The sequence below is a fragment of the Dendrobates tinctorius genome, unplaced genomic scaffold (genome assembly GCF_039654945.1).
Source record: "Dendrobates tinctorius isolate UK_male_01 unplaced genomic scaffold, ASM3965494v1 ptg000024l, whole genome shotgun sequence".
In the NCBI taxonomy this organism is placed as follows: domain Eukaryota; kingdom Metazoa; phylum Chordata; class Amphibia; order Anura; family Dendrobatidae; genus Dendrobates; species Dendrobates tinctorius.
Genome location: NW_027361692.1, coordinates 5,743,250 through 5,762,256, shown reverse-complemented (window position 1 = coordinate 5,762,256; position 19,007 = coordinate 5,743,250). Strand labels below are relative to the sequence as shown.

At 46.1% G+C, this 19,007-nt stretch overlaps 1 protein-coding gene across 3 annotated transcripts in view; it reads right to left on the bottom strand.

The window, feature by feature from the left end:
• COL12A1 (collagen type XII alpha 1 chain) overlaps positions 1-19,007 on the bottom strand; it is a 221,073-nt gene that overhangs the window by 106,275 nt on the left and 95,791 nt on the right. The gene's annotated exons all lie outside the window — the stretch shown is intronic.

The window sequence follows — 19,007 nt, the reverse complement described above, 5'->3', positions numbered from 1 at the left end:
AGATTTTATCTTACATATTCCTTGTGAATTGCTGCCAATAAACATAGTGGTATGCTTGCTCCAACAAATGCTATATTATTATTCTTCACTAACAGTAATGCATTTGGAGAGAACTTGGTACATCATGGATGTGCCTACAGGCACAGAGTGCTTATGTCAACCATAATTGGTTTAAGGGTACAAAATTTAGGTGAAATAAAATCGAATAATCATACAGTTAAAATTTGCAGGCCTTGGATATATTGATCATTTAGCTAAACTTCACTATTGGCTTCCGATTAACATTCACTTTTTATGATTTTATTATTCTGACCTAAAATGCTAAATGAAAGTTCTGTATATGCTGATCTTTAAAGAAGCACTTTCATCAACATTTTTATCCACTTAATATATTGAAATCCTCATATTATACAGCACTGTGAACTTACAATTGCTCATTTTGCATTTCTACTCAGCTAATTTTTCTCTTTTCTGCTAGATGTATGACATCACGTCATTAAAAACTGACTAGCTGAATCCTTCTAAGTTCTATGTATATAAAGAAGTTTCAGGGCGCTTCCTTCAGAGGATCCTTAACCCAATTTGCAGCAAGAAGGTTATAAAGCCAAATAACTAAGCATCTCTGATGTTAAATCAGATGATGTTTTATTGGCTAGGTAAAATGCCAAATTTTATAAAAGACAATAAAAACATTAAAACATTTTTTGTTTTAAAAAAAAATACAACGCGTTTCGGCCATGTAGGCCTTCATCAGGTATAAACAGGTTCATCTATGTATAAACGAGAGGTTATTTTTTTCTGTATGAGTCATCAGTCACTGCAAAAATCAATGGCAGGGGGAGAGGAGTAGATCAGTTGGGTCAGGAGTTGAAGAGGGGAATAATTTCTGCAGGGACAAGCCACTTCCTCTTTCTACATAGCTGTGTAGAAAGGCAAAATGAGCTGCTTCTTAATTCATGCTTGACGTTATTGTAGAAGAAGCAAAATAGATTCCCATGTAATCAAGTAGAATGAGACTAGGAAAAAGAGGAATAGAAGTCAATCCTGTCATAGCCTTTTATTCGTCATGATTCGTGAATGCTGCTGCTTCTATATGTATGTCATGAGAAACGTAGATTTACCCTTTGTATGTTTTTTCTTTCTTTTGTAAATTAATCTATTATAAGCAATTGTATCTTCCGCTTTTATCTGCACTGCTTAATGCACTAGGATGTCTTATTACATGCCTGATAAATAACAGTATGGTGTATCTAATAAAGTTCTGCCTCCTGGTGAGAGGTGAGGAAAATTTTCCTGATTCACGTTTCGCTGATTTCCTGACGTCTGGAATGCATTGGTGAATTAAATCACTATGTTTGTACTCTGCATATGTAGAATCTATAAGAAAAATAGTAGAATTGATTCTCCAATTGATTTTCCTCGATTCATAGAATTCAATTTGTCCAACCATAGGTTCGCACAAGGCTCGATTTACCAGTCAGATGCTGTATAGAAGCAGATCAACCCCTTCACCAGATTTTGTGCTTACTTTAGCAAATTAAAAGTAAAACTTCTAACACTGTAATACAATGGAAACTTGTTGACCTTCTTGAGTGTAGAAAATGTCTATGTTTTTATCTCCTGGGACTTATTCTGAACATATAGGTCCTCTTTATAGCCATGTTTTCTATAGTCAAAAATAATGGAAACAGATATATGATCTTCACTAAAGATAGGACTCTTCATTGGGAAAAGTTGCCTCAGTGCATATATTGGTATTTCAAGTTATGTTAAATTTGTCCATTTTTAGTTTGTAACTAAGACTGAATAATTCCATATTTAAAAAGAAAAACTATTAATAAGTCTTCAAAGTAAGGTGTCTTGTCCTGTTCTCAGCTCTGCAGCTGGAGAATCTTCACAAATAAACCTTTAAACTTTTGCAGAGAAGCCTCTGTGAGACAGAAGCCCAGTAATGGTGCTGAAGAGCTGCCAATATTCACTCTCTCTTGGGCTGAATAGTTTAAAGCATTTATGATAGAAATTTAGCAGTAAGAATGTGTTTTACTAGCAGCTGGAAATAACTACAAGAGAAAGTTAATTACTGGCTATTAAAAAATACACACAGATAAAAGAGATAACACTCTGAAAACCTACAAAATTCCATGTGGTGGTATATGCTATTAAATGAAAATATGCATGGTAAAAGAAAGTCTTGTGGGTCTTGATTCTTGATGTAAGACTGATAAACTCAAGTCAAGTTGACGCTACTTTGGCCAAAAACATTGAAAAAGCAGTTGTTTCCAGAAAAACGAATGATAAACTTCACACATAATGTGGGATGTAAAGATTTAAGGTTTTTTTTAATCTTATAAAGTATCGGTATATCACTAAGTCCAAACCTCCCACCAGACCTAGGCATCAAAGTAACAGAGTACTGATATAGAACTGTGTCCCCATCTGAGATTTCCCTGCAAGAAAATGATCCAGGTAACCTGGCTGGGCAGAGAACTGCAGTTTATCCCAGTCACACAAATGGAGTCACCCTGCAGTACCCTTTAGAGTGATGGCCGGGGCGCTACTGTGCAGGGGACAAAACATCAAAGGGGTTACAAATCTACTGCCCTTCATCTTTAGAATATGTAAGAGTCTCAGAGGTTGGACCTTCTCTGATCATAAATTAAAGGGAAACAGTCACTAAGTTTTTGCTATCTTATCTGAGAACAGCAAAATGTTGGGAAAATAGACAGTGATTCCAGCAATGTATCACTTACTAGGTGGAGATATGATACAACAAATGTTTTTAGATGTAGCATGCAGCAAAGCTCAGAAAGCTAACCCCACCTACACCAGGCTCTGTACATACATTGTCTATTGATAGTAAGCAGTTAACCAGTGCTGGGGTGTAGCTGGACCAGGAGGCACATAGTGGCAATGATAAAAGTACTTTATCTCCTGCTGATAAAACATTTATTGTATTGAAATAACAGCTCTTAGCCTAATAAGTGACACATGCCTGAAATCAGTGTCTCAGCCCCTACCTTACGCTGCCCTTAGATTATATAGAAAAAACCTGTTGACAGATTCCCTTTAAGAGCATATGCCAGGAATATACTTTCACTTTATAGGTTCATTTAAAGCAGCAAAAAAGCTAATCTGATATACAACATGTGGCAAGTATAACAAAAACAATAATGACAATAATATAATGGATAATGTCATGGCTGGTCATTAAAAATACAGCAATTTTCAATCATTACCAAATCAAAGAAAATTTTCTCTAATCTAAAAAAAACAAATTATTTAAATATTTAAAGATTGTGTAACCCAAGGTGCAGGCCAAAACGTTAAAAAAATGTAAAAAGTAAAATGTCCGTTATTTATGGACTCATTTTATAGATCAGTCATCAAGTTGTTTATCCCTGGTGATTCTGTTGTCTCTGGTTTCAGTTAGAAGCAAATTCCTTACTGTGTGATGTGGAGGGGATAGTAATAAAAATGTATTGGATTTTTGGATTCTTTTTGGAGAGCCATAGCTCTTCTATTGCTTTGTTTTTAACATATTGCTTGCCTGTATGCTCCACATGCTGAACATGACGTAAAATGTTGCTCTTCACTTTTGTTTTTTTTTTGTTATTTTAATCAAATTGCTAAAAGAGCAAATTGTTTGCATGGGTTTTCTTTTCGGGACACTGTTTTCCCCTCACACTACAGTGTGGTTGACTTGAATGTCTTAAATTTGTCTCAATGTGCATATATGAGATTGGGAAATCAATATCATATATTGCTATTGTGTGCTTCAAGTAACCTCATCCCCTTTTAATAATTGGGGGCGCTGCTTCAATCCTCCATAATTAAAGCTCTTCTTCCCAAAAATGCTCAAAGAAATTTTGACTGAGCACCTACTAATTCAATAGAGGTTGTACCAGATGATATGAGTATTCACAATGAAGTTCTTTACCGGGGAGGTCCTGTTTATCTTTATTTTAACCAAAGTGTTGAGGACATGATTTTGTGCTACGTACTAATAAAGTATTACAGATTTCACTCCTGTCCTGGTTAGTGCTGCCATCCTGACAAACTGCACAGCTCTGCTGTTCTCAGCATGGCTGCTGGTGGAGAAGCTTGTGACCAGATCTATCCTATCAGCCTCTATATACCTGCCCTGCCTTTCTTATGTCATAGCATAGGCAAGGCTACAGAGCCATGGTTTAGCCTTACCACTGTACTCTCCATCTCATTGATGTGGCTGCCTTGGAAGCATGAGGAACTGAACGTCAATCTCAGCAGAGGAGGTAATGGCATTCAAATGGAGGGTACCTCTTAGGGTGACTATATATGAAAAATGAATAGAACTTTTTTCGCCCAGGGTGAAGAGTAATTTTAATTTTAGTTGTCAGCATTTTTTTTAAAATTTGACAATAACCCTTTTAAGCATCCTGCTATGAGGCTATAATGTACATTTTGATAAACTAAACATCTGGATAATTTTATAGGTTCTTTCAGGCAAACTATTGTAAACTGTTTATAGTGACATATGCAATGCTCCTTCATTAACTTTATAGGGAAAACACTTCAAATTACTCAGGGTTTTCAGAAAACTTTAAATATTTTATTAGACATACATTGCATAATTTTTTACACCATTTTATTTTTACTCCAGTGCACTGACGATATTTGTCCATCTACACCAGATATAGGAAATCAACCAATAATTCAGTCACTTCAAACACTTTGTCTTTCATGTGATGCATTACATTTATTATGTGTTTTAGTCACGCTTTTGGACATGCTGCACAAAGTCTCATGGCATATAGGAAAGTGGGAAGAATAAGGGTGTCACCATCCTGTGCCCCTATACTGAGCCACAATTTGGCATAACTGAGCTGACTAAAGAAATCCAAAGAATAGATGGTGTAAACTTGAAGTGGACAGTCTAAGGCTGGTTTCACATTAGCGTTTTTTAGCGCAGCGCATCGTGCGCGTCCATGCGCCCCTATGTTTAACATGGCGGGTGCATGGTCTAGCGTTGGCATGCGCACGTATGCAATTTTGTGCGCATGTGTTTTTTTCGTAGTGTGCGCCTAGGCACGCCCGACGCAACCTGTTGCATTTTTGGGTCCGTCCAACGGCGTAAAAAAAAGCGTGCGCACGCCTGCGCACAGAATGCGTCAAAATGACGCATTACAGTCTATGGGAAAGCAGGTGTGTGCTTGCGCCTAAAAATGCAAATGCATGCAAAACGCATGATGCGTTTTTTGCATGCGTTTCTATTGCGCACGAAACGCAGCACTAAAAATTGCTAATGTGAAAGTAGCCTAAGGGTGGGATCATTTTCAAAATTTTACATTTTATGTCCAGAAAAATATGATAATTTTTCATCCATATTGTCATCCATATACAATCCGTATGCCATCTGTGTGTCCATTGTTTATGTCTGTATGCCATCCATATGTTCGTTTTGTACTTCCAAATGGCATCTGTTTTTTACTTGTATCATTTAATAAATAATAAAACTCAAATACTGTTTCCCATCTTTATAGTTGTAATATATCCCTAAAAAATGCATGACATATTGATGATAACTCGCATGTGATCCTTTTCTTATGTACCCACTGACTCGTAATGAGCAAGTTTGATCCAAAATTCAGAAGAAATTAGTGCATTATGCGATTTTTTACACTCAGATCATCGGTCTGTGTGTAAAAATGCTCATGTGACCTATAAGGTTCACCTACATTGGTATGTCTGCTGTCCGTATGATATCAATTTTGCATATGGACAGCATACAGATACTTAATACGTTTGTCTGACTCACTGGTGTATAACATGGAGGAGTGCAGTGCGATAAAATCTCTCATTGCTAGTGATGAGTGATATTGCACAATATCGTATCGGAATTCCGATTTCCAATATTTGAAAATATCGGATATCAGAATTTCCGATATCAATGCAAGTCAATGGGAGAAAAAAATCGGAATTACAAAATGACTAGAGTTGAGCGAAACGGGTCGAAAAATTTCAAAAGTCGCCGACTTTTGGCAAAGTCGGGTTTCATGAAACGAAACCTGACCCTAGGATGAGGTCGGCCACGAGGTCGGCGACTTACGCGCCAAAGTCGCGTTTCAAAAGTTTGTTTTGCGCTCTTTTTCAGCCAATCCGGATCCACGGACACTGTGGGCAACGTGATGACATAGGCAGGGGTCACCACCATCTTTCATAAGGGCATGCAAGTGATTGGCTTGCTTTCGTGGGCGTCACAGGGGGTATAAAAGGGCGTGCACGCCGACCGCCATCTTACTTCTGCCGATCTCAGTATAGGGAGAGGTTGCTGCTGATTCTGTAGGGAGAGCGTTAGGCAGGGAAGAAGACAAAAAAACTGCTTCTGCTGCTAGCGATTTGGCCTGCACAACACACCAGTCACTGTGTGTGCAGTGCAAAGGGAGGCTATATAGTGGTGTATCAGTGGTGTTGGTTGTTGGGCTGCCTTCTAAGGCTTCCTGACATTCCTGCATTGCTGTTTACCCACTGCTCCGCAAACTGCTTTTTTAAAAGCAATCCCAATTTTTTTTTTTGTCCTGCTGAGAAGAAAAAAAAACTGCTTCTGCTGCTAGCAATTTGGCCTGCACAACACACCAGTCACTGTGTGTGCAGTGCAAGGGGAGGCTATATTGTGGTGTATCAGTGGTGTTGGTTGTTGGGCTGCCTTTTAAGGCTTCCTGACAGGCTGGCATTGCTGTTTACCCACTGCTCCGCAAACTGCTTTTTTAAAAGCAATCCAATCTCCCTTATCCTCTAGTCACTTTTGTCACAGCTGTGCCATCGAGCCTGTCACATAGCGCTCAGATATTCATTGGGCCTCACACAATCCAAAAGTGTCCAGTGTCTAAAAGTGTGTGCAGAGATTCAAAATCTCCCTTATCCTCTAGTCACTTTGGTCACAGCTGTGCCATCGAGCCTGTGACATAGCGCTCAGATATCAGTGGGCCTCACACAATCCAAAAGTGTCCAGTGTCCAAAAGTGTGTGCAGAGATTCAAAATCTCCCTTATCCTCTAGTCACTTTGGTCACAGCTGTGCTATCGAGCCTGTCACATAGCGCTCAGATATTCATTGGGCCTCACACAATCCAAAAGTGTCCAGTGTCCAAAAGTGTGTGCAGAGATTCAAAATCTCCCTTATCCTCTAGTCACTTTGGTCACAGCTGTGCCATCGAGCCTGTGACATAGCGCTCAGATATCAGTGGGCCTCACACAATCCAAAAGTGTCCAGTGTCCAAAAGTGTGTGCAGAGATTCAAAATCTCCCTTATCCTCTAGTCACTTTGGTCACAGCTGTGCCATCGAGCCTGTCACATAGCGCTCAGATATTCATTGGGCCTCACACAATCCAAAAGTGTCCAGTGTCTAAAAGTGTGTGCAGAGATTCAAAATCTCCCTTATCCTCTAGTCACTTTGGTCACAGCTGTGCCATCGAGCCTGTGACATAGCGCTCAGATATCAGTGTGCCTCACACAATCCAAAAGTGTCCAGTGTCCAAAAGTGTGTGCAGAGATTCAAAATCTCCCTTATCCTCTAGTCACTTTGGTCACAGCAGCTGTGCCATTGAGCCTGTCACATAGCGCTCAGATATTCATTGGGCCTCACACAATCCAAAAGTGTCCAGTGTCCAAAAGTGTGTGCAGAGATTCAAAATCTCCCTTATCCTCTAGTCACTTTGGTCACAGCTGTGCCATCGAGCCTGTGACATAGCGCTCAGATATCAGTGGGCCTCACACAATCCAAAAGTGTCCAGTGTCCACAAGTGTCTGCAGAAATTCAAAATCTCCCCTGTCCTATAGACACCTTGTACCTTGTTTTACATTACTATATAGTTTGTTGGATTTTGTCTACATTTCTACCAAAAATGAGGAAGGCTGGTGGAAGAGGCCGTGGAATTGGGCGGGGGTTGGCAGCTGGTAATGATGGTGTTGGTGGTGGATCTGATGGTAGTGGCAAGAGCAAAATAGGACCGAATGCAGGAGGTGTTGAGCCTGCGTCATCGTCTGGCTACATAAGGCCTCGAACGCTTAGTTTTCTAGGAGTTGGCAAACCGCTTTTAAAGCCAGAGCATCAGGAAAAAGTTTTGTCTTACATTGCTGACTCAGCCTCCAGCTCTATCGCCTCCTCTTCTTCAGTTGTAAAAAGTAAAAGCACTGAGTCGTCATTGGAGGCTCATGTTCATGAACCACACCTTTCCTTGTGTCCTTCACCCCAACCAAGATTGAAGGATGACGCAGGCCATACTACTGATTACTCCATGGAGCTGTTTTCACATACCATGCCTGGATTATCAAGTCAAATGGTGAATTACCCAGGCCAAGATGAATCTGACATGGAGTGCACTGATGCACAGCCGCTGATGGATGATTCTGCTGGTACATTCACTCAGAGCACTACATTGTCCTCGCAGTGTACAGAGCCAGATTCTGACCCTGATGAGACTCAGGTGCCCCTTCCCGCACACTATACCACCATACACGGTGACACAGAGGAAGGTGCACATGACATAGAAGAGGAGGTGATGGATGACCCAGTTGTTGACCCAGATTGGCATCCATTGGGGGAAGAGGGTGCTGCTTCCAATAGCTCAGATGAGGAGTATCCACAGCAGACATCGACATCGCAACAGCTGTTATCTGGCAGGCCCGGAGCACTCCAAAGACAGGTTCCAAACATCAAAAGAGTTGCTGGACAGCTTGTCCAGAGGGTCAAAAGATCACAGCGTGCTAGGCCGCAAAATGTCTGCCAAAGTAGGAAGAGTGCAGTGTGGCACTTTTTTGAACAAAATCCTCATGATCAGGCCAAGGTTATCTGTAAGAAGTGCGCAAAGACCTTTAGCCGAGGGAAAAATCTGAAAAATTTGAATACCAGTTGCATGCTTAGACATTTAACCAGCATGCACTTGCAAGCGTGGACACAACACCAAACCTCAAGTGCCACATGTGCAACTGATCACAACGAAGGTAGTCAGCAACGCTACATTGTTTCCCCCACTGTAAGCACACCGGTTAGCACAGCAGCAAATGTTGAGGTGTCGTTGCAAGGCCACAGCAGTCAGGGAATCCCACTGTTATATCAACGAAAGACTGATTCTAGGCCATCAGAAAGAACACCAACTCCATCACCATCATCAACCCTCTCTCAGTCCGCCCTGTCCACCGCTACTTCCACCATATGCAGCTCTCAAGTCCAGCTCACCCTCCCAGACACTATGAGTAGGTCAAGAAAGTACTCAGTCTCTCATCCACGTACACTGGGTTTGAACGCCCACATTGCCAAACTAATCTCGTTTGAGATGATGCACTTTCGGTTGGTGGAAAGCACAGCTTTCCGCGAACTCATGGCCTATGCAGTACCACGCTATGACCTACCCAGTCGCCACTTCTTCTCTCGCAAAGCCATCCCAGCCCTCCACCATCATGTGAAAGACCGCATTGTCCATGCACTCAAGCAGTCAGTGAGCGGAAAGGTGCACCTCACAACTGATGCATGGTCCAGTCGGCATGGCCAGGGCCGTTACGTGTCCATCACTGCGCACTGGGTTAATGTGGTGGATGCAGGGTCCACAGGGGACAGCGGTGGTGGGACAGTGCTGCCTAGCCCACGGTATAGGAAACAGTTGGCTGTAGGCGTTCGACCCTCCTCCTCCTCCTCCTCCTCCAGAAGCGAAAGCTCGTCCACAGAGCGCAGTCGTACGAGCACTCCATCTGCAGCTGCCACTGTTGCACACGAGGTGTCCCCCTTTCGAGCAGCTAGTGGAAAGCGTCAGCAGGCTGTGTTGCAGATGATGTGTTTGGGCGACAGACACACCGCCGAGGTGCTGGCCGAGTACTTGAAGCGACAAACTGAGTCATGGCTGGGCAGTGTACATCTTGAGGCAGGCAAGGTAGTTAGTGATAACGGCCGTAATTTTGTGGCAGCCATAGCCCTTTCAAAATTCAGCCACATACCTTGCTTGGCTCACACCTTGAACTTGGTGGTGCAGTGCTTCCTCAAAAATTATCCGGAGTTAACAGCCCTGCTCCAGAAGGTGCGAAGACTGTGCGCGCACATCCGCCGGTCGCCTGTACACTCCGTTCGTATGCAGAAGCTGCAGCGATTGCTCCACCTTCCCAACCACCGCCTCATTATCGACATTGCAACAAGGTGGAACTCCACCCTGCACATGGTGGAGCGGCTGTGCGAGCAGAGGCAGGCCATAATGCATTTGTGGGAGGATACACGGCCAGGCACTTTGAGAGCAGACATGGAGTTGACAGGTGTGCAGTGGTCGAAGCTGAAAGACCTCTGTAAAGTCCTTCAGTGTTTTGAGGAATGCACACGGCTGGTAAGCGCAGACGACGCCATCCTAAGCATGAGCATCCCACTTATGCGTCTGCTCATGCAAACTTTGACGCACCTTAAGGAGCAGGCGTCTGCAGCCAATGTTGATGAGGAGGAAGAGGAGGAGGGAATCCTTGATGACATTCAGCCATTGTCTGCTCAGGGACCTCTCCTGGACGAGGTAGAGGAAGAAGAGGAGGAGGAGGATGATGATGGGGATGATTACTTAGGGGAGGAGGATGCATCTCGTGGGGCAAGTGAAAATGTTGGCGTGGCAAGGTCTGGTACAGGGTTTGTGCGTGACTGGAGGGATGTGGATTTGCCAGAAAGTGCTCCTCCACCCAGCACTCGCAGTGCATCATTGACACCGGGAACATTGGCCCACATGTCAGATTATGTCTTGCAGATCCTAAAAAGGGACCCCCGCATTGCCAAAATGATGAACGATGACGACTACTGGTTGGCCAGCATCCTGGATCCACGCTATAAAGGCAAATTACAAAACATCATGCCACAGGAGAACCTTGACCTAATATTGGCTAATAAACAAGCAACTCTGGTAAATCGGTTGCTTGAGGCATTCCCAGCACACAGCAGCGGTGATGGTTCTCACACGAGCCGTACGGGCCGGGGGCAGCTTGGCAGAGGTGTTCGTGGTGCACACAGCAGAAGTGGCGTTGGAGACAGGGGTTTCATGACAATGTTGTGGACTGATTTTTCAAATACCGCTCACACAACTGGTAATACTGCATCGATGGAAAGTGACAGGAGACAGCAGTTGTCAACTATGGTTACAAACTACTTTTCCTCCCATATCGATGTTCTCCCACACAGGTCATTCCCCTTTGACTATTGGGCCGCTAAACTGGACACCTGGCCTGAATTGGCCCAATATGCCTTACAGGAGCTCGCTTTCCCAGCTGCAAGTGTGCTATCGGAAAGAGTCTTCAGTGCAGCTGGATCAATCCTGACAGAAAAAAGGACCCGTCTGTCAACCCAAAATGTGGATGATCTAACCTTCATTAAAATGAACCATGCATGGGTTTCCAAGGATTTTGTCCCACCTTCCCCTGATGACACATAGGGTGACAGAAAAATGGCTTGCTTTGGTCCACCTCTTCCTGGGACTTCACCTATTTCGCCTTTTGCATCAGCTGAATGTCCAACATCAACATATGCCACTTTCTAAAACTCCCTAACTGTGCTGCCTCCCCCCCCATGGCCGGGGTCACCACCTAGCGCACGACACCGTGCGAGTGCCGTTGCCCTGGACAGGTGGGTAGGCCGACTCTTGGGCGCGGGCACTGGCACAGGGTCCCTCATAGTGCAATCAAGTGTCTCTGACGGTGGTGGTGCACACCCGCCGTCAGACACACCGCTGTACTATGAGGGGCCCAGTGCCAGTACCGACGCCCACGAGTGGGCCCCCCTTGCTTGGGCAGGGCCCCAGCATTTGCAATCTTTACCTCTCCCTGCTCCTCCGCTGTGTAATCTGGGCCGTCAAATCCATACTGTGCCTGACACCGTCTGAGCCTGCCTCCTGATGTATAGACATATATTTTGAATGTGTACGCTATCCATACATGTTATCCGGGGAAACGGTACCCTTTCTAACCTTTGTGCAATCACGTGCAATCCATACTGGGCCTAACACCGTCTGAGCCTGCCTCCTGATGTATAGACATATATTTTGAATGTGTACGCTATCCATACATGTTATCTGGGGATACGGTACCCTTTCTCACCTTTGTGCAATCACGTGTAATCCATACTGGGCGTGAGAACGGCTAGCGAGCTGTTAAGCAAGCTACAGCACCTGTGGTTTGCACACGTAAGTTTTTCATTTTTTCAGGAATGACGGTTAGGCCTAATTCCGGAACTGCGGTTGACCTGCACTTACTGGGAAATCATTGTTCGCGGGTAATAATTGTAATCAGTGATCCCCATCACTAACGTTGTTCAGCGGGTTATCTGCACCTGTAAGCGACAAACGCTGGCCTTTTCAGTGTAGCGCACATGCAGCCACGGACATGTAAGGGCATGACACACCAGTTATTGGCCAATCTCATGTGCCAGAGCCTCACGTGTCCCTCTAGTAAGCCGGACTCGGACAGCGGGGCATGACGGAGTCTCGTTCGTTAACGGAATTAAGCTTGCAATGTGTGCATCTGTTCTGTAGCTGGCATGGTTGAGGTTTCCCAGGTGGAGTCGAATTTAACCGTAGGCTCCACTCCTGGTGGTGCCCTTCTGGACATTCCTTTAAGGTTCAGCTTTGCAACCATACTGCCCACGTAAAACAAACACTTTGCCTTCATGAACGCTGTTTGGAGGGTCATGACTCGTGGGAATAACGCCGCCCAATTAGTTAACCTGCTAGAGAGATCCTTCGTTGCTCCCAAGCATGACATCACACTCCCTAGGAAGAAGGTAATGCCACTGTGGCGACCGTACTCCTGGGGGCGACACAAGTGCACTGATGCCCAGCCACTGCTCGATGAATCTGCTGGTACATTGACCCAGACCACTACATTCCCCTCGCACGCTACCCGGCCTGAATCTGACCCTGATGAAACTCAGGTTACCCTTCCCATATACAGTTCCATCTTACACGGTGACAAAGAGGAAGCTGCAGATGAAAGTGCAGGTTCGGCCCACCCGCCATCAGACACACCACCATACTATCAGGGGCCCTGTGCCAGTGCCGTCACCAATGAGTGGGCCCCCCTGCTTGCCCAGGATCACAGCACTTGCAAAGTTGAAATACTGTGCAGTGAGATGGAAGATGGGGACGACAAGGAGTCTAGACTAGTACAGGGATTCCCTAGCGAGGAGACTTATTTGATTGTTTTCAATGTTGGGACAGCAATTTTTGGGGAGCACTATACTCTGGAGAATGATAGATGGGGCCCACCATACACTGGAACATTCCAAAGGTGGACATCAGACACTGGAGCAGCATTTACAGGGCCCATTATACACTAGAGCATTAGAAATGGGGCCCATTATGTTTGGAGCATTATTTGGGCCCATAAGACAGTGGAGCTTCATCCATGGGGACCAACATATACTGTAGCATTATGTGGAGCTCATCATATACTGTTTCAAACATTATATGGGACCAATGATTCTGTATGGAGAAATAGATGGGCCTCGTCATGAGATGTAAAAAGTGAGGTATTTTTCATTGTACTATACCGCTATTTCTCTGCCGTATCGGAGCATGATGAGTTGTGGTATGTGTTAAAGGGGCGCTCTTTCGCTCAGGGCACATGAAAACCTGGAGCCAGCCCTCCCCCCCCACAACTTTAGCCAAATAACCCCCATTTTTCAGTGCGTAACTTGTATTATGAAGTTAATTAAGGTTGACAAGCTTAAGTAAGAAGAATTGATGCTTTTGGCATTCAAATGGGCACTTTAGGTGTGTTTCCTGTCCTCCTCTCACTGCCGACTTTTATTCCCCATTGACTTACATTGGGTTTCGTGTTTCGGGACGACCCCGACTTTTCCCTATAATCGGACGATCTTGCTCGACCCGACTTTTGGAAAAGTCGGGTTTCACGAAACGAAACTCGACCCTAAAAAACCAAAAGTCGCTCAACTCTAAAAATGACCACTACAGTGCTATATAATGGATAAAATGGAGGGGAAACACCTCAGGATAATGGGGAAGGAGTTTGCAGAGGCAGAGGAGCAAAATAAATCGTTAGAAAAATGCACAGAGCGAAAGCTGTAGCAGTAAAACTGGTCGCCATCTTCTTAACAGCGGTGTTTTTTCTTTGGGTTAGGATTAGTTGGGGTAGGGTTTATGGTTAGTAGGGTAAGGGTTAGGGGTAAGGGTTAGGGGCTATGGTTAGGGGTTAGGGTTAGTAGGGTTAGGATTAGGGGTTAGGATTAGTAGGGTTATGGTTAGGGGTTAGGGTTTAGGGTTAGTAGGGTTAGGGTTAGTGGTTAGGATTAGTTAGGGTTAGGGTTAGTGGTAAGGGTTAAGGGTTAGGGATAGTTAGGGTTAGGGTTAGTGATTTTACATTATTAAATTAAAACTGCCGGTGGTGGTGTCAATATGCCCTTTGACTGACATGTGTCCACGTTCAGCTCACCTTGATTTGCAGGGAGTTTCCAGGAGCACCACGTGGAGGAACGGATACACTCCCTTTAAACCATGCTTAGTCTTCTTCTGCTGATTATATTACTGCTATTCAGTAATTCTGCATATTGATATTCTGCTTTTGGTTCATGTACTTCTGCTCCTACTGCTTCCTAAACCTCCTTCTATGGTTATTCTGCTATTGGCTGGTGGCAGAATGTCCCAAACCCTGAGGAAATCTGTAGAAGTAACAGTAGGCACAGGAACTTGAGAGAACCAGCTGGTGAGTCTGGAACCCGTATAGGCAGCAGAAATCAGCAAAAGAGCCAATGGAACTAACGGGCACCAGCTGACGTTAACCAAGCAGGAGGTACCTGTGCCAGAATGCACTACCAAGGACCAGCAGACATTACTGGAACTCAGATACCACAAAGGAGGGACCTAAGCCATTGACTCTACTGAGAACCAGCTGACGTTACAGGAACCCAGATAAGCAGCAGAAGGTAAAAGTGCCAGTGGCTGTACTGGGCAACAGCTGACATTACTGTAGCCCGGATACCACAATGTAGTAGTGATATAAGCAAAAAGCACTGCCAAGAAGCCCAAAAAAACCCCACAAAGACGCAAGTTCAAGATCAAAAAGACAGGAGTCCGGGGACATCTCCATCTGTCTTTTTGTCTTGGGTCTTCTGCATCTGTCTTCCTGTCTTGAGTCTTCTACCAGAGTAATGTCTTCTTGGCAGAAGGTGCAAGAGCCACATTTGCCTCCGCAACCCGGACACAGTCTTCTTTACTCCGCAGTCCCAGCAGGGGAGAAGCAGGGCCTACTGGCACTGTCGAGACCAGCCTTGAGCGCCAGGTCCCGGAGTCCACGTAGGGGGTTCCTACATTGCTGACACCACGGATAACAGCAAACTGAGCCGGAATAATGTACGGCGGGGGTGTGGGACAGTGCGGCAGACACAACCGTGTAACGGCGAGCGTTGTCGAAACATGGTTTGGAGCAGGAGGTACCCGTGCCCTTGTGCACTCCTGAGAACCAGCTGGCGATGCTGGATCTCGGTTTACCCCTCGGGGGAGGCACCTGTGTCCGCACTTCACTGCCAGGAAACAGTCGGCGTGGCTTGTTCCCGCCTCTTGTGCTTCTGCCTGTAGGTGTTCGGCATCTGTCCTCCTTTTTTTCCACTCTGGTCTAACGAGGTACAGCTGGTGGTACTGTTGCCCAGAAACACAGCATGCTGTGAAAGTGGCAGTCATGGAAATGGGCACTAGCTGGTGGTACTAGAGCCCAGAAACACGGCATGCTGTGAAAGTGGCAGTCACGGAAATGGGCACTAGCTGGCGGTACTACAGTAGAGCCCAGAAACACGACATGCTGTGAAATCAGCAGTCACGGAAATGGGCACTTGCTGGCGGTACTAGAGCCAAGAAACACGGCATGCTTTGAAAGTGGCAGTGACAGAAATGTGCACTAGCTGGCGGTACAAGAGCCCAGAAACACGGCATGCTGTGAAAGTGGCAGTCACAGAAATGGGAACTAGCTGGCGGTACTAGAGCCCAGAAACACGGCATGCTGTGAAATCAGCAGTCACGGAAATGGGCACTAGCTGGCGGTACTAGAGCCCAAGGAAAACAGTATGAGGTGAAAGTCAGTCACAGAACCAGGTGCTAGATGTTGGTAGTAGAGGCCAGAGCACGGGCATAACAGATGATGCTGTGTGAAACATAGGCACATGACAGAACATGCATACTGCTACCAACCATGCATGTAACCTGTCTACTCTGGCCCAGGGCAGCAAAAGTCACCAGAAATCCAGGCCTGGTTCATTTTTATGAATGTAAGCCGGTCCACATTTGCAGCGGATAGTATGGTACGTTGGTCTGTTAGTACATTGCCAGCTGCACTAAAGACGCGTTCAGAAATCACACTGGCACCAGCACAAGCCAGGACCTCCAAGGCATACTGGCTAAGCTCGGGCCATGTATCCAACTTGGAGACCCAAAACTTGAAGGGGGCAGATCCATCCTGAAGCACACCGACAAAGGTGGAGAGGTATTGTGCCACCATGTCACGGTAACATTGCACTGTCTCAGACACTGCAGCATGAAGTCACTCATGTGCTGAAGGCTGCCAACTGGCCATGCATCGCTGTCACCAGCTGGAGGAATGTGCTCTGGCTGCTCTGCATCACCCCATCCACGCTCTATCTGGTGACTACTAGTAGAGCGCTGTGTACTTTCCTCCTCTGGCTCATCCTCATAGTCCTCCTCATCCTCCTCGCTTGCTGTGTCCTGCCTGGACCTTTGTGAGACACCCACAGAACATTGTACCAACCGGGCCGATGAAGATTGCCTGGTTGGTGCAAGTGTCTCATCATACTCCTCCTCCTCCTGAGAAACCTCACCCCTTAGTCCTTTAAGTGATGATTCTATAAGGCATATAAGGGGAATAGTCAGGCTGAGTAGGGCAGCATCCGTGCTCACCATCAGAGTGGAGTCCTCGAAGCACTTCAAAATGGTGCATATGTCCCTCATGGATGCCCACTCTGTGGTTGTAAAGTGGGAGGGCTGAGATGTGTGTCGCCTACTTTGCGCCTGATGCAGCTGCAACTCCATAATTGCAGGTTGCTGCTCACACAACCTCCGCAGCATATGCAAAGTCGAATTCCACCTGGTGGGGATTTCAACAATGATGCAGTGCTCGGGCAGGCCCAATCTGCACTGCATGGCTAAAAGGCACGATGCAGCCATGCTTGAATGCCACAAATGAGAGCACTCGTATCTGACTTTGTGCAGCAGCTCCTCAAGGTCAGGATAGTTCCTAAGGAAACTCTGCACCACAAGGTTTAGGACATGGGCAAGGCATGGAATGTGAGTCAGACCACCTAGGCCCAGAGCCGCGAGCAGGTTTCGGCCATTGTCACACACCACCATACCTGGCTGGAGGTTGAGCGGCGCAAGCCACATGTCGCTCTGCTCCTTGAGCGTGTTCCACAGCTCGGTTGCGGTGTGGCTAACATCACCCAGATAAACCAATTTCAACTCGGCCTGTTGATGTTTGGCAGATGCAGTGCTGAAATCGGTTGTTGTGGTATATCTGGGTGCAGGTGAGTCTGACGAGGAATATGAGAAGTCAATTTGTATGGAGGAGAGGCTTGCAATCCATGGAGTTGGCAGGACCCGCGCACTTGCACTGTCTACTTCAGTTCCAGGCTCAACTACATTTACCCAATGGGCGATGATGGAAATGTAGCATCCCTGGCCATGCTGACTGGAACACGCGTTTTGTAGCGCATCCTTAATTTTACGCTCCACATGCTGTTGCAGGGCGGGGACGGCTTGCCTGCTGAAGTAGAAGCGGCTGGAAAGCTGTATTGTGGGATTGCAAACCCCAACATATCGATAAAGGCTGGCTTGCTCACCAGCCAGAATGGTAGCATTTCCACTGCAAGCAGTTTGGCAATGCGAGAATTCATGCCCTGTGCTCGTGGGTGGTTTGCCGAGTACGGGTGCCTTTTCTCCCACACCTGTGTGACAGATGGCTGCACACTGGATTGGGAGTGTGAGGATGCCAGCGATTGGGATGCTGATGCTGACGAAGTACAGACAGTGTGCCGCCGTACAACACTGCCTGCAGATGCACCCTGGCATTCTGGCGAGGAAGCGGGAGCAGCTGTTTGCGAGCTGGAGGAAGAGGTGGCAGCTGTGGCTGAAGAGGTGGAAGGTGGGGACCAGCTGCGGGTGGTGAATCATCTTGGGTGTGATGCTGCCACTCCACAGGGTGCCTCTTCCTGACATGCGTCAACATATTGGTGGTATTAAGGTTGCTGACGTTCTTCCCTCTCCACACAGTTTGTCGACAAAGCTTGCATCTGACTACTGTAACGTCATCTGCAACTTGGTCGAAAAAGGCCCATGCACCACAACTCTTTGGTGCAGCCCTTGTGCTCTTTAAAAGAGCCCTGCTCCTAACGGGTGCTAAAGTTGAGGGAGCCGACAACCAATTTTTCCCTCTTCCTCTCCCACGTGGACGGCCACACTGCGCCACACCTGCAAGCTCTTCCTCTGAGCTATCTCCACTTGCTTGCTGCCCCTCAGCATGCCATGAAGTGTCAAGGACCTCGTCATCCAATACACTTTCGTCAACAGAAACTGGCAGCTGAGCTTCATCATCATCTGATGACTGGGGTCTGGTCACTGTGGGCACTGGCCCACCCTCCACTTCTTCCTCAGACGCACACAGTGGTTGCGCATCTGTGCACACTACCTCTTCTTCAGTGGCAGGAATGCTGTCTGGCTGGCACACAGATTCCAAGCCAACAGATTCTGAGAAGAGGATTAAGGTTGACTCCTGGCCCTCTGAATGTCTGGGCAATTTAGTGGGCAGTGAAGAAGCAGATGGGTGCTGCTCTTCAGTGGCCTAACCCGATGTGGTGGAGAGGTCATGGGAGGATGCTGCGCTCATTGAGGTGGATGCCTCAGCTGCCATCCAACCAACAACGGTTTCTACTTGATCCTCTCTTATCAGCCTTTGGCCCTGCGCTCCTAACAAGCTGCGCATAAATGACTGCTGCCGGGTGAAAGT